The sequence below is a fragment of the Ranitomeya variabilis genome, chromosome 3 (genome assembly GCF_051348905.1).
Source record: "Ranitomeya variabilis isolate aRanVar5 chromosome 3, aRanVar5.hap1, whole genome shotgun sequence".
Classification (NCBI taxonomy): domain Eukaryota; kingdom Metazoa; phylum Chordata; class Amphibia; order Anura; family Dendrobatidae; genus Ranitomeya; species Ranitomeya variabilis.
In genome coordinates this window covers 715,850,783-715,865,543 of record NC_135234.1, presented here as the reverse complement: position 1 = coordinate 715,865,543, position 14,761 = coordinate 715,850,783, and the positions used below count along the sequence as shown (strand labels likewise).

The 14,761-nt window shown below is 48.6% G+C and overlaps 1 protein-coding gene across 2 annotated transcripts in view; it reads left to right on the top strand.

The window, feature by feature from the left end:
* Positions 1-1,901: 1,901 nt before the first annotated feature.
* Positions 1,902-14,761, top strand: part of WASF3 (WASP family member 3) — a 73,746-nt gene continuing 60,886 nt past the window's right edge. The window contains exon 1 of one of the 2 annotated variants that reach the window (XM_077298304.1): positions 1,902-2,061. The gene's annotated coding sequence lies outside the window, so the exon portion shown is untranslated. The remainder of the gene's footprint in view (positions 2,062-14,761) is intronic. The other variant, XM_077298305.1, reaches the window with a different exon arrangement.

Genomic DNA, 14,761 nt, shown 5'->3' with positions numbered 1-14,761 from the left:
CTCCCAACATCGCGGTTTCTGAAAAAACTGATGGAATTAGTGCTGATCTGCACAGTGTCTGGATGGTGAAATGTGTCGCCAGATGCCACATCCCAGATATCTGCATAACACGGCGGCGTATGGCGGCCAAACAAAGTGGGACCCAGAGAATACAAAATCTGTAGGCTCCAATTGTGGCAGCAGCGTCCTCGTCATTACCAGGACGGGGGTCCCAGAGAAGGGCTCCTAATTTAGTTCTGGATGTCCCTTCTGTGCTGCTGACATTTGGCCCAGGCCAGGTCCTCTGCCATAAATTCTGTGCGACCCCGAAGCAGCTGTCCCTGCCTGCTGTCCTGCGCTACATTCTGACCAGCCACCCGCAAAAATAGAAACGACCAAAAGAGCAACAACCTGGCAATCCTTAGAAATGAAAATCATCCTTCCTTGATACAATGAGGGGCCGAGTCATTAAAGCCGTAGCCTCAGAAAAATGGTGGAAAAAGCTTTGAAAGGTTGCAAAATTTTTGAGCAAAGTAAAAAATTTAGGACTTTTGGCGTTTTGACACCATCAGTGTTTTTTGATCTGACTGTCATCAGAGTTTCTAGAATTAATCAAAAACTGATGGAAGTTTCTCCGTCTTCTCCAATCGTACAGGCCGGGAAAAACGGACAGGACATGAATGGCGTGCGAGTGCCGTCCAGGTTTTTCATGGACCCATAGAGTTGTGCTAGAGAGTTTGTTCTTACAGATCAATATTGGACGTGTCTGTGTCCTCTGGTGCGGAGCGCTCGGTCTGAGGAAAAATCATATGCGATCTACCCCATAGAGTAGCACAGATAAACACGGACAGCGCCGCTCGTACCAGAAAAACAGAACGAGCCCTTAGATTCAGTCTTAATGAATCAGCCTCTTAAAGGGGTTGTCCAGGCTTGGGGCTCAAGTCTGCAGTCACTCTGTGTAAATCCTCACAAAGTGCACAGTGCCCGCGGTTAGGAGTTTCCGGGGATGTGACCGTGAGTAATTTGGCCGCATTCCGACTAGACGTGTCCGGCCTTGCTCAATTCACTTGCATTGAGTGATCCCGCGCACGTCTAGTGGGCACGTGACCTCATGCATGCAAGCTGCTTACTTGTGGTCACGTGTCCGCCCACTGCTGGCATCAGAGCACTGTATGTGTTGTGAGGATTCACATATAGTAGGCCTGTCACCAGAATTCACAGTAGATAAAGATCTCTCAGGCCTGATGAGGCTGGTGTGCTTACTTTGAAAGTAAAGTCTATGCTTCAGATCCTTTAGGGAAATGTTTCGTGTTCTGACATTAGGACTGGATAATACAATACAGCCATGCTGACATTGATTTTCAAAGTAAATACAGCAGCCTCTTCAGGTGTAAGAGATGGGTTTATTACCTATGCAAACATGTGCCATGGAGCCAGTGCAGACAGAAGCAGACCTGGGGGCAGCGAGTGCCAGCACTGGGGCTCAGTAGTCGTGTTTCCATGCAGGACAGCAAAACGCAGTGGTGTGAATTACATGCTACGGGATCTTGAACATTTAAGAAAACAACTTTGTTTCTAAGCAAGTTTCATATGTTTCCATAAAACGAAAAAACCTATCAGTCAGTCTTTCCACTGCTAAGAATTCATTCACATCGACTAGGAAGCCTGCAATCCCGGGAGAACGGGACAGGAGACCGTCACCGGACGCACAACACTCGGGACCACGATCCGCTTAACTGCGGTGAGCGGTCCCAGTCCCACACAACATCGTGTCTTACGTCACTCTGGTCTCTGTCAGGCCATTGGCCAACAGAACCCTCATGCCGACTTCCCATTGGCTCTCCTAACGGTCTATCAAAATCAGCAGGCGGGGTTTGCATAGTGATTCACCGCCTCGTCTTCGGATTGGTGGAGTCTCGCAGATTACGTCACGGGTACGGTGTTAGCCCCTCCCACACAGCGTTGTGTGCGGCCAGTGCTGAGGACAGTGATGGAGATTACCGGGGGGAGGACGCTGACCGGCTGCACCGTTATCCTTCTGTGAGGCGGGAGAGCGCGGCGGGGACGGCAGCTGCGTGCACGGTGCGTGCTAAGTGTACTACATGGGAACATTGGGAAAGTGGTCGCGCAGGGCGCCCTCCATCCCTAGCAAGGTCGCCTGTACGGTACTAATCCCCCGGGGACTCGCAGGGGGAGGGGGGTTGTTATTGCTGCTGTGCTGAGGCCTGTGGCCAGTGACCTGTATGTGCAGTCATCTGCCGGTGCTATAGGCAGAGCCGACCACTGGGTTCTGGGGTCACTGATTTGTATCCATTGTTATTAGCATGGACGATGTGTACAAATGGCTCCTGATGGTTAGCAGTCAGATTTGTATCATGTTCCTGTGGGGGTTTGTGCAATGTGTGTTGGGGGGGGCAGTGCAATGTGTGTTGGGGGGGGGGGGGGCAGTGCAATGTGTGTTGGGGGGGGGGGGGCAGTGCAATGTGTGTTGGGGGGGGGGCAGTGCAATGTGTGTTGGGGGGGGGGGCAGTGCAATGTGTGTTGGGGGGGGGCAGTGCAATGTGTGTTGGGGGGGGGGCAGTGCAATGTGTGTTGGGGGGGGCAGTGCAATGTGTGTTGGGGGGGGGCAGTGCAATGTGTGTGGGGGGGGGCAGTGCAATGTGTGTTGGGGGGGGCAGTGCAATGTGTGTTGGGGGGGGCAGTGCAATGTGTGTTGGGGGGGGGGCAGTGCAATGTGTGTGGGGGGGGCAGTGCAATGTGTGTTGGGGGGGGCAGTGCAATGTGTGTTGGGGGGGGGCAGTGCAATGTGTGTTGGGGGGGGGCAGTGCAATGTGTGTGGGGGGGGCAGTGCAATGTGTGTGGGGGGGGCAGTGCATTGTGTGTTGGGGGGGGCAGTGCAATGTGTGTTGGGGGGGGCAGTGCAATGTGTGTTGGGGGGGCAGTGCAATGTGTGTTGGGGGGCAGTGCAATGTGTGTGGGGGGGGGCAGTGCAATGTGTGTTGGGGGGGCAGTGCAATGTGTGTGTGTTGGGGGGGCAGTGCAATGTGTGTGTGTTGGGGGGGCAGTGCAATGTGTGTGTGTGTGGGGGCAGTGCAATGTGTGTGTGTGGGGTGGTCTGTTCAGTGGGTGTGTGTGTGGGGGTGGTCTGCAGTGGGTGTGTGGGGGTGGTCTGTGCAGTGGGTGGGTGTGTGGGGGTGGTCTGTGCAGGGTGTGTGGGGGTGGTCTGTGCAGTGTGTGTGGGGGTGGTCTGTGCAGTGTGTGTGGGGGTGGTCTGTGCAGTGTGTGTGGGGGTGGTCTGTGCAGTGTGTGTGGGGGTGGTCTGTGCAGTGTGTGTGGGGGTGGTCTGTGCAGTGTGTGTGGGGGTGGTCTGTGCAGTGTGTGTGGGGGTGGTCTGTGCAGTGTGTGTGGGGGTGGTCTGTGCAGTGTGTGTGGGGGTGGTCTGTGCAGTGTGTGTGGGGGTGGTCTGTGCAGTGTGTGTGGGGGTGGTCTGTGCAGTGTGTGTGGGGGTGGTCTGTGCAGTGTGTGTGGGGGTGGTCTGTGCAGTGTGTGTGGGGGTGGTCTGTGCAGTGTGTGTGGGGGTGGTCTGTGCAGTGTGTGTGGGGGTGGTCTGTGCAGTGTGTGTGGGGGTGGTCTGTGCAGTGTGTGTGGGGGTGGTCTGTGCAGTGTGTGTGGGGGTGGTCTGTGCAGTGTGTGTGGGGGTGGTCTGTGCAGTGTGTGTGGGGGTGGTCTGTGCAGTGTGTGTGGGGGTGGTCTGTGCAGTGTGTGTGGGGGTGGTCTGTGCAGTGTGTGTGGGGGTGGTCTGTGCAGTGTGTGTGGGGGTGGTCTGTGCAGTGTGTGTGGGGGTGGTCTGTGCAGTGTGTGTGGGGGTGGTCTGTGCAGTGTGTGTGGGGGTGGTCTGTGCAGTGTGTGTGGGGGTGGTCTGTGCAGTGTGTGTGGGGGTGGTCTGTGCAGTGTGTGTGGCGGTGGTCTGTGCAGTGTGTGTGTGGGGGTGGTCTGTGCAGTGTGTGTGTGGGGGTGGTCTGTGCAGTGTGTGTGTGGGGGTGGTCTGTGCAGTGTGTGTGGGGGTGGTCTGTGCAGTGTGTGTGGGGGTGGTCTGTGCAGTGTGTGTGGGGGTGGTCTGTGCAGTGTGTGTGGGGGTGGTCTGTGCAGTGTGTGTGGGGGTGGTCTGTGCAGTGTGTGTGGGGGTGGTCTGTGCAGTGTGTGTGTGGGGGGGTCTGTGCAGTGTGTGTGTGTGGGGGGGTCTGTGCAGTGTGTGTGTGTGGGGGGGTCTGTGCAGTGTGTGTGTGTGGGGGGGTCTGTGCAGTGTGTGTGTGTGGGGGGGTCTGTGCAGTGTGTGTGTGGGGGGGGTCTGTGCAGTGTGTGTGTGGGGGGGTTTGGGCAGTGTGTGTGTGGGGGGGGGGTTTGTGCAGTGTGCGGGGGGGGGGGTTTGTGCAGTGTGCGGGGGGGGGGTTTGTGCAGTGTGCGGGGGGGGGGGTTTGTGCAGTGTGCGTGTGGGGGGTTTGTGCAGTGTGCGTGTGGGGGGGTTTGTGCAGTGTGTGCGTGTGGGGGGGTTTGTGCAGTGTGTGCGTGTGGGGGGGGGGTCTGTGCAGTGTGTGTGGGGGGGGGTCTGTGCAATGGGTGTAGGTGTGTGGGGTGGACTGTGCAATGGGTGTAGGTGTGTGTGTGGGGGGGTGGTCTGTGCAATCTGTGTGTGTGTGGGGGGTGTCCGCTGCACACATTAGATGGCTGTCAGAGGAATGATTGATTGGCCAATGTCTTTCTTGCCAGACTTCTCCATACACTGGAGCCACTGCCTGACTCATGCAACGGTTTATCACAGGTAGAACGAAAGGGTCAGTAGATTGGAATTGGATCCTCCTCTCTGTCAGTCACCTGTCCGTGGCTCCCATGCACCTTAGACTGTCAGTCGAGCCGATCGTTGTCAAAGGGTTCACTCCACTTTAAACCAGTGCAGCATCTTAAGATGGTTTCCAGAAATAACGGAGTGTGATTCCTTAAGATGTGTTTGCTGACTCAAAAATCTGACCAATTTCTGTACAATCTGAACTATGTAAATCTAAATTGGTTTGTAAAACCCTACTGTAAGCACTCGTTACTTTGATGGCCAAGTCTTTTTTTGCTGATTGTTTTTTTTTTTCCCAGAAACTTTCCAAATTCCTCCTCAACTATTCAAGAACTCGGTGTCACCCCTCGTACACGCATGAAATAAAATCTGAGTGAATACACCCTTAGGGGTATGTTCACACAGATTATTTTTTTTCTTCAGTGGCTTTTCTCCAACATACAGTATTATAAATACTCTGATATGGAGCTTTGAGAGGGTCTGCTTCAAAAACCTCAAGAAAAAGCCGTATAAGATGCCCTAATGCCACATGTATCTGATGGGTCATTGTAATATTTCCAGGTGTGTTTACAGGTTTAGGTATTTGACCAGTTTCTGTCCAATCAGACCAATATCAATCCAATGTGGTGTGTGTAGGGCCGGCCATGCACATTAGATGACCATTGGAGGAACTATGCTTTGGCCACAGCCATCTCAGTCGACTCTCCCATACGCAGGAGCTCTCGTTTGGATGATCGCTCCTGTGCTCTCTAGGAGAAGGACGCCAGTTGACACATCGGCCGGCGACTTATCTCCAGGAGAACAAGGAGATCGACAGTCCAAAATTGAGCGTTTAGTGCACATAGGTTGCTAAAATTCTCAGCCACGGGGAGCTTTGCTTGTTCGTTGGGTGACTGGCAGCCTGTTTACACTGCACGATTATCAGAAATGAGCATTTCTAGGCCTTATTGATAAACATGCAGTGTAAATGGTTAAATTAATCCAAGTTAAGATCTATCTGGAAGGTCTGTCAGATTGGTCCAAAATCTGCGTGTAAAGCACATTAGTTGTTATGTTGACTAATGTAGCATTTAAGGGGGTTTCCATCTTCAATCTGACCTCTGAGATAGAATTACTCCTGTCAAACAGTGAGTCGAAGCCCAGAATTAGGAAAGCCGGGCACCAGTCTCCTGACCCAAACTCAACTCTTTAGTTTGGGTCAGGAGACCAATGGCTGGCCCACATGTGGACCGTGAATGTCAGACAAGTCAATCCGACCTGAAGCTCAGGTTCTGCATCGCTTTCTGACCAGTCGGAGCGATTTTACAGATGATGAAATTGGGGTTGGATTGGAGATGACTTTCCGATTCCTGGTGGTCTGACTACTGTGCCCCCCCAGCTGATCTCCAGCGCTTCCATTAGAATGAATGGCGTGTGCAGGATGGATGGGTACAGGAGCTGCCTGCTATTTATGTGCACTAATCTGGTCCGTAATTTTGTGCCATTTTTTTGCACTTGCACCATACGTCTGTGCGACAAGTAGCCCTTGTGTGCACTTGCACGTAAAAAAGCCTGGGGTCTATGTGCTGTATGTTATAACCCCACTGACAAATGTTAAGCATGTGAGATCGGTTTTCTGGCAGAGACAGTTTTCAGTCAGATCAGCTACTAGCTTTCACATAGGAAAGAAACTGATCAGACATCGACCCATACAACTGATTTAAATAAAGAGGAAAAAAAAAAGTGTATTTCCATATTGTAGCCGTCTCTGAGAATGTCAGCTATGAAGCGTTGCAACTATTCAGTGGTATTGATTGTCTTCATACGTTCGGGGGGCGGTCGATCTCTGCCTCCATGGCCACTTTTCTGTTTCTGTGAAGGGCATTTGCTGGGAGCCTGAAAGGCTGGAGCTGAGTGTGAATAGGGAGCAGACAGCACATTGTTCTGCTCATTCATAGTCTGGTGAGGAATGAGCCTTGGTGGGATCTCACGCCTCCCTGCACAATTGCCCAGATCCGGCTGCAGCGCTCCTCTCTCCCTGCTGTGTCCTCCGGAATTCCCGGAGCTGCTCCTCCTGCCGGGCAGCGACCATGTGTGGAGCTCGCAGCTGTCCCATCAGTCTGTGACTGGTAACAAGCTGGGATTTGGAAGGATGAAGTCTGGCCCAGTCCACGTGATTATTCGTGATGGGGATAGGACTGTCCAGCAGTGCAAGTGTTAATACAGGACCAGGCTTGACTTGGCAGCGTTTGAGAATGGGATTCTGGGCTCTGCTGCCTCGTGTGCGGAGCGGGCTGCAATGTTTCCGTGTGGATGCGGTGGAGCAGGTGCACGGAGCCCTCCGTGGCGGATCACTGATACTCCAGCCTCACAGGCCAGGGGCATCGAGAATCGTACACCGCAGATAAATCTGCCAAAATGCAACCTGTCACTGCAGAAATTGGCACGCCGTAAATATTTCATTTCAAATCCATTAAGAGTTTCCAGAGAGTAAAGTCAGGCTGGTTATTATGGCCGGGCAGCTACTGCATCTGTGCAAGTGAGAGTCCCCGTGCTTTCTGCCCCAACCTCTCCAGTGCTGCCCCCCCAGTGCTGATTCTCCAGTGCTGACCCCCCTCCACGACTTCTCCAGTGCTGATTCCCCCCCCCCTTCCACGGCTTCTCCAGTGCTGACCCCCCCCCCCCCCCCCTCCAGGGCTTCTACAGTGCTCTCGAACCCTCCATGGCTGGTCCTGTTGGGCTGATTCTCCAGTGCTGATCTCCCCACCCCCCACTCTCCACAGCTTCTCCAGTGCTCTCGACCCCTCCACGGCTGGTCCTGTTGGGCTGCTTTGAAAAATATTGTAACAGAATTAAGAATTTAAGCTCCTTCTCCATGGAAAATGCCCCCCCCCCCCCCCAACAAAAAACAAACAAAACCCCACTCATTGTTTAAGTTTGATTTTGCGGACTTGTCTTGGCAAAGTCGACACTGTCGGTGAGTGTGTGGCATGTAGTTGAAGAAACTTGCCACTCACAAAGAAAAATATGAAGAAAAAGTTCCATTAATTGTGCATCCATCCAACAAAATATATATCTTGGTAAATGTTTTCGGTCCTGACATGGACCTTCATCAGAACTGGTAAATTAGCAGAAATTCTATTTCCCAGTGTAATAGTCCTGTCCTCTAGTGGTGCCTGGATGCCATGTGGGAGAGAGGAACCTGATGTAGGCTGGCGCAAAGGAAGTTGGTGATCTATGTGGCTGGGGATGGCGCCATTTGCTTCTGGCTGAACACCCTACTTGGGCGCCACATCCCTCTACTGTCAGAGTGCCGTGAATATTACGCATATGGTGAGTGTGCTGCATTCAGCTTGATGAACAGAAGAAAGACAAGACCTTGTCCCCACTTGGTGTAATCCTTTTTGTGTCTCAGATGAGGACAGATTACACTTAACAGTGGACAACTCGTTACACTGAAGAGCTGTGATGGCTGTGGCTCTATGGAGAGATCTTTCAGTTTAAAAACAAATATTTATAATTTCCCCTCAACTCCTGTGTTTCCATGGAGACAGACTACAAACAAACCCTGTGAAGTCTGATCCTTTAGTCATACTCTTCCAACTGTCTCCTTTTTGCTAACACGTTTGGTATTAAGAAGTAGGGAATGAAGGAAACCCCTTTTTAAAATTGGCTCATCACATCATATTAACTTATTTTTTTTGCATTTTATTCACCCCCTAACACTTGATTTTAGTGATTGTCTAGTTGGCCTCATAGACCTTGGACTACAGGGCTCTTTTGTGGCTTATCGGATGGCCAGGGGCAAGTTACTATTGAATCTGCACTGATTTATAGAGGTTCTGTATTAATAGAGGCTGCATCGATCTTGCACTTTAGGTCTTACAGGACTAATCTTGCTCTGCTCACATCTCCATTGTGAAGTGAGCAGAGCATGACTATCCCTTTAAGTAATATTGTTTTGGCCACCAGGAGTGGTAGTATTCTGGAGCTCAGTGATTGCATAGTAGTCACTGCCAGAATAACATAAGAAGAATTAACCCGCAGAGTTACCGGATCTGTAGTGCGCTATACATACTCTGAGGGACCACCACCTGTCCCAGCGCAGGCCAGTGGAGTGGTCGGTTTTGGGTCTATGGGTGTCAGTGTGAGTATATCTCATTTTATTTTTAGTTTTCTACGAAGAGGTATTCTTTACTTATAATATGCAGTCCATTCTCAAAAGCAGCAGTTTTCATTGGTTAATGTCCATGAAGCACAGAAAATCAGCCTGATTACAGTTTTTTCCCCAAATCATGGGCAATAAGTCATTTTGATCACTGGAGGTCCAATCGCTGACAACCGTGATCCTAAGACCTGGCCTCTTCAGATCCTCTCCTTAAATGGAGCGGAGGAGCGCCTGCCAAACCCCCTGCTCCATTTGTTGTCTATGGGACTGCTGGAGAAAGCAGCCCAGTGCTACACTATATTCGGTATTCACCTAGAAAGTGAATGGCGCAGAGCATGAGGGTGTCATTCAAGAAGAAGCTGTGGATTTCCAGAGCCCCATTCTTGGGGGGAGTCCCTGGCCAAAACTCAAGTAAATAATAACTTACAATTTGGGGAATAGGCCTTTTAAGAAGCATCGACCAACTGTGCACATCTATTGGCACTCGTTTATTGGGCCGTATGTTATGGGGGGCAGAAAGATTATTAATGCAGCGTCTGATAACGATAATGTTTTATGCTGTATAGAGATCCAATCAGCCTATGGCCAAACATTTTGCTTGTTCTCCAGCTGACTGACAACATGTTCAGATAGGAAAATGATCTGGAATCATCCAGGATGCACATTTGCTGATCAGATTGTGTAACTGCACCTTTTTTTTTTTTTTTTCTATCTGTAAGGGTGCTTTCACACTAGCGTCGTACGACGCACGTCGCAATGCAAAGTTGCCCGCAGGATGCGTTTTTTCTCCATAGGCTTGCATTAGCGACGCAATGCCACACGTCGCATCCGTTGTGCGATGGATGCGTCGTGTTTTGGCGAACCGTCGGCACAAAAAACGTTACATGTAACTTTTTTTGTGCGTCATGTCCGCCATTTCTGACCGCGCATGCGCGGCCGGAACTCCGCCCCCTCCTCCCCGCCCGGACCTTACAATGGGGCAGCGGATGCGTTGTAAAACTGCATCTGCTGCCCCCGTTGTGCTTATTTTTTTCACAGCATACGTCGGCATGACACATTGCGTCGTGCGTCGTACGACGCTAGTGTGAAAGTAGCCTAAGGCCACGTTCACACTGTCAGTATTTGGTCAGTATTTTACATCGGCATTTGTAAGCCAAAACAAGGAGTGGGTGATAAATGCAGAAGTGGTGCATATGTTTCTGTTATACTTTTCCTCTATTTGTTCCTCTCCTGGTTTTGGCTTACAAATACTGACCAAATACTCATCATGTGAACTTGTCCTAAATCTCAGTTAATTGTCTTTCAGAATACAGAATTCATCCATTCTTTTTTTTTTTTCTTCTCCCCAGAGCGGCTTTTTGTGGGAACTGTTCTCCCATTCTAGTGGATTAGAGGGGCCTCTAGTGAAAGCTCATCTGGCTGGAGAATACCTAATTGGACAGAGGTTATGTCCCTGGTGTGATGCCCTGTGAAGTGCGGATCGGCGATTAATTATTTCTGGCTTTCAGTGTTACATTTGTCCTGCCAGTCTGTCTGGGAAGATTGCAAATCGTGCTAATCAAATTGGCTTCAGCTCTCATTGGTTTTCCACGGCTTTCTATGGAGAGCACTGGAATGGCCATATATATTGCTTGTACAAAGGGAATCAGATTTTTTATTTTGCTGTTACAGGAGAAAAAAGTTATACAAAAAAGTTTTTTTAAAAGATTCTTTACAGTATACAACACTTTATAGTTTTAATGACCTGTCAGCAGCCATTCAGTAGGAAAGCTAATGTGTGATCAGGAAGGGACCTATTATTTATTTCAGGCAGCTCTCCGCTGCCTCCTATTCTCCGGACAATTACACGATTGACTGACTATTAACAGAAGAGGTCGCAGGCTGTTCCCACTAATAGGCCAGTTATTGGGGAAACTAACAGGGAGCATATGGTATATACACCTCCGATTCCAACACATGGAATGTATATATACCCCCCGGTATGGTCACTGCTAACTCAATGATTACCCAAAAACTACTCGCTGCCACCAGTTGCTTATACAGACTGACTGGACGCCTGATTTCTGGTAATGTATGGTTTCGCGGTGCAGTTTACAGAACAAAAGGAACAGAACTGTTTAATTATTATTATTATTTAATCCATAATGAGATTTTACAAAGGGGACAAAACAATACAGCATATACAACTACATAAAATAAGCAGGATTAAATAAGGAACTTGCTACACTGATCAGAGATGATTCAACTTAGCGAAGGACAGCACTTCGATTGGAAACATCCTGTGAACGGGATCATAATTCGCCTTGACCCTTTATCAGCACTTACCGTATTTTTTGGCATATAAGACGCACTTTTTCCCCAAAAAAATTGTGAGGAAAATGGGGGGTGCGTCTTATATTCGGAACGCAGGCTTACCGGCATTGTGGCGGCGACAGAGGTGCGGGCATGATGTGGCACGGTGAGCTGTATGGCGTGAGCAGGTCCCATCCATATTTGAGGTGAATCCGCGGCCCGGTATTGGAGAGCAGCAGCGCTGGTGAGTTACGGTATTTTCCGGTGGCGGCGGCCATCTTGCTGAGGCCGCGCGTGCGCAGATTCACTACTCTGCGTCCCAGGGCTTCAGGAAAATGGCCGCGGGAGGCCGCGCGTGCGCAGATGGAGATCGCGGCGGCCATTTTCCTGAAGCCCTGGGACGCAGAGTAGTGAATCTGCGCACGCGCGGCCTCAGCAAGATGGCCGCCGCCACCGGAAAATACCGTAACTCACCTGCGCTGCTGCTCTCCATCAATACCGGGCCGCGGATTCACCTCAAATATGGATGGGACCTGCTCACGCCATACAGCTCACCGTGCCACATCATGCCCGCACCTCTGTCGCCGCCACAATGCCGGTAAGCCCGCCGCCACCAGGAAAACCACCCAGCTCTGCTGCTCTCCTTCACTACTGCTGTGGCGTCACCTCAAATGTGGAAGGGACCCTGGCCGCTGCCACCTGAGGAAGTGACCGCACGTCTGCCACAGCAACCTCCCCATGGACACCAGGCCATGGCGTCGCCCACCTAAGCAGGATGGGACCCTGCTCAGGTGCACGCCGTTCCGCCCACCGCACCTCAGCATCACCTCACCTCTGCCACCACCATGCCTCCTGTGACCCTGCTCTGCCACTGCCTGCCCTCAGGTAAGAGATCTTAAATTCTGACAATAAGACGGACCCCCATCTTATAAAAAATCTTTTTTTCTGCACTTTTCACCCCAAATTTGGGGTGCGTCTTATAGTACGGTGCGTCTTATAGGCCGAAAAATACGGTAAGTTACACCCCCCGCCCTCTGACCTATTTTTTACTCCTGATGATCGTAGAAGTTCAAGATCGTTGCCATATTTTTTTTTATCGGAATATTACCTTTCCATAGATAGACAACATGACATGCTGGTGTTAGCTATCTGGCCACTATTGGTTATGGGCTTATAGTCAGGTGTCAAGTTATGAAAAGATATGCATATTCTTCCCCTCTCAGTCTCAGAGTTGAAAATGTATGTCAATATCTGATCTATACAAACCCCAATATTCATAACTTTACATATCTTTACACCCGACAAATGAGGGCTTTACTTCGTCAGTTGTTTCCGGGCCTGTTTCGTTGGGCTGATTTATCGGCAGTGAATGTTCTTGTGAATGCTTGTTTCCCTGATTATTGGTCATAAGATTAGGATTTGGGTAAAACGTGATTGGTTAGGCCTCGTTCACATGTCCGTCTTTAAACATGTATGTGAAAAAAAAATCTGTACAGGTGTGTTATCATTGTACGGTCTGTTTTTATGATCAGGGTGCCACCATGGTTTTTTGTGGATGGATAAATAAATGTTGATCATGTTGATCAAATATAAGTTGATCATGGACTGTACACTGATGCCGTCCGTGTGCTGCACGTGATTTTTTTTATTTAATATAATACCCCTGACCCATAGACTTGTACTGGCTTTTGTCATCTGATAACAGAGAAAATCTGGCATGTGTTTTGCACTGACACATGATGCATGGGAAAAAAAAAAACGGACCAGGGAAAAGCCCTATATACTATAATGAGAATGTGTTGTATCTGTAAGCAGGTGACTGCATGCAACATGCAGACAGGGACAAGGCGGAAGTAACCAATGAGAGATTTTTTCCCTTCTCCACGACAGCACCCCACATTAGAGAGAGGGATCCGCCCACTGTATGGATAGATTTCAGGAAGTGTTGGAGCGAGAATTGAAAATTTTGGATAATGATATAAGATCTGGTAATATTAAGTTCAATAACAACTTCACGCGCAAACAATGGGATGCGTTACAACAATTACAAAACAGCAAGGACATAATAATAAAAATGTCCGATAAGGGAGGAATGGTTGTGGTACTTGATGCAGCAGATTATCATTTTAAAATCATGGAACTTTTGTCTGATTCATCTACATATATTGAACTCAAAGTTAACCCATCGAATGAATTCAAAAATAAGGCGGACAAAATAATAGAAGAAGGTTATAAACTTGGAGTTTTCACAAAAAAACAATTCGAATATTTGGTTGTACAGGATCCGGTTTGTCCCATCCTGCATGGACTGCCAAAAGTGCACAAGAATGAAACTATCCCCCCGTTGAGACCAATAGTTTCCGGGATAGGTTCAGCCAATGAACATCTCTGTGAATGGGTTGACTCTCTTTTGCAGCCTCTTGTGGGTAGAATTCCAGGTTATATCAAAGATTCGAAAGAGGTTTTGGGAGTATTTTCAAACAAGAAGTGGTCAGCAGAATTTACGTGGCTTTGCTGTGACGTAGTTTCACTATATACATGCATTCCACATAGTGTAGCAGTAGTGGAGCATAGGGACCTCTCGTCAAACTCAATTTGACAGGTGGACACGCCCCTATCAAAGTGTATCAAAGTGTGTAACCCCCTCCTCCCCTCCCTGTCAGCCAGCTGTCCTCCCTGTCAGCCAGCTGTCCTCATTGTCTGGCTGTCCCCTTTTGATATAGTTTAATTTGTTAATACAGCGAATATTATCCCAGTAATTGTTTTATATTAGATGTTTATATGATATATTAAGATTAGTCTTGTTTGATAATCCACTGATGGGGAGAGTGAGGCTGTGTTTCTACAGTATTATTCTGCTGTGAGCTTGAAGTCTGGGTACTATAACTGCTAACAGCTGCTAAGATTTTCTGTGATGCAGATACAAACATTCCACTTGCTAGCAGCTGTTAAAATGTATCTGTACTGATCACTAACTAGATGTCAGGTTGTGTGTGTTAAGAGGTGTTTACCAAATATGTGAAACTTCTTACAAAATAATGTTGTTACAAGTCATTTATCCACTATAAGATGTGCTTCTGACATTTTCATAAACCTATAGTCCCAATAATATTTATTTGGCCAGCAGATAATTAATTAAAACCGCATAAAGTGTGTTAAATAGACATCATAGTGAGTATAAAATGTATTAAATTGATTATTGATGCGATTCCAACAAATTGATAATAAATTGTTATCAAAGTGACAGCAAAGCATATTAAATAGATAACACACCAAAATCATAGTGTATCAAAGTGTATTATTTTATTTATAGTCCCAATAATATTCTCTTTTATTGACATTTTCATAAACCTATAGTAGAGCACCCGATCTGAGCATATGTGGCTGACAGTATAATGAATGTTGATTAGCGTTTATTTATAGTTAAATAATATTTTTCAATTTGATACAGCTACAGTATTTATATAGGTAGGACCCTCTTTTATTGACAGTTTGATACT